This window comes from Trachymyrmex cornetzi, unplaced genomic scaffold, assembly GCF_001594075.2.
Source record: "Trachymyrmex cornetzi isolate Tcor2-1 unplaced genomic scaffold, Tcor1.1 scaffold17, whole genome shotgun sequence".
NCBI classification, from domain to species: Eukaryota; Metazoa; Arthropoda; class Insecta; order Hymenoptera; family Formicidae; genus Trachymyrmex; species Trachymyrmex cornetzi.
In genome coordinates this window covers 242,775-243,632 of record NW_017296309.1, presented here as the reverse complement: position 1 = coordinate 243,632, position 858 = coordinate 242,775, and positions in this window count along the sequence as shown.

The following is an 858-nucleotide window of genomic DNA, read 5'->3' as shown; positions in this document are numbered from 1 at the left end:
ATATACAAACGAAATTTTCGGCGACTCTTTTCTTTTATACTAAAACCTCTACCTCGTTTCTAAAAGCATAGTATTGTTCTTCGAGGTTTCCTGTAGGCTGCTGGCTACTTATTTTAAAAGGATAAAATCTGAAACTCTTATATGCACACATTGTGACGAGTTGACTGCAAGAGCCGGTGACAAAACTACAACTTTTAATTTTCTTTCATTTTTCGTATTAAATTGTACACTGTTAGAAATTTCTCAACGAATTTTAATTAACATGTAAAGGAAGCATGTGATTATGCACGAAATTAAATGTAATGAATGATGTAAATAAAAACCAAATTACAGTAGTCTTAAATGTGATGAACGTGTGTATTGAAATTAATGGACACATTATTATAGAAATTAATTTACACGTTAATGAAAAGTACGAGATCTGTAACTGAAAAGTAATTTACGTTAAGGCAATGCTAAAGCCTCCTGTTTTACCCACATTTCCATTCGGTGAAAAATCTCTGTATTGGATGTACGTATTGCAAAAGTATTATTGCTTAAATTAAAATACGCACAAACAGGACCTCAGCTGCACTGGATTTCATGAGAAAATCGAAAAAAAGTTTCAGATCGTTAAAAATTCCTTTACTTTTGGCTCGTACAACTGTCACCTCAGATATATATTTGCTTGATATAAGAGTTTTAGAGTCCATATCTTGAAATAAGCTGAGGTCACATTATTGAAACGAACGATACCGAGTTTGTAGAACTAAGATTGAAAGTCTAGAAAAGAAATATTTCCACCGAATAGAAAATACGTGTATACAGATGTTTTGCGAAGACTTGGACTGTCAACAGAGCCGAAATTCTGTGTAGCAC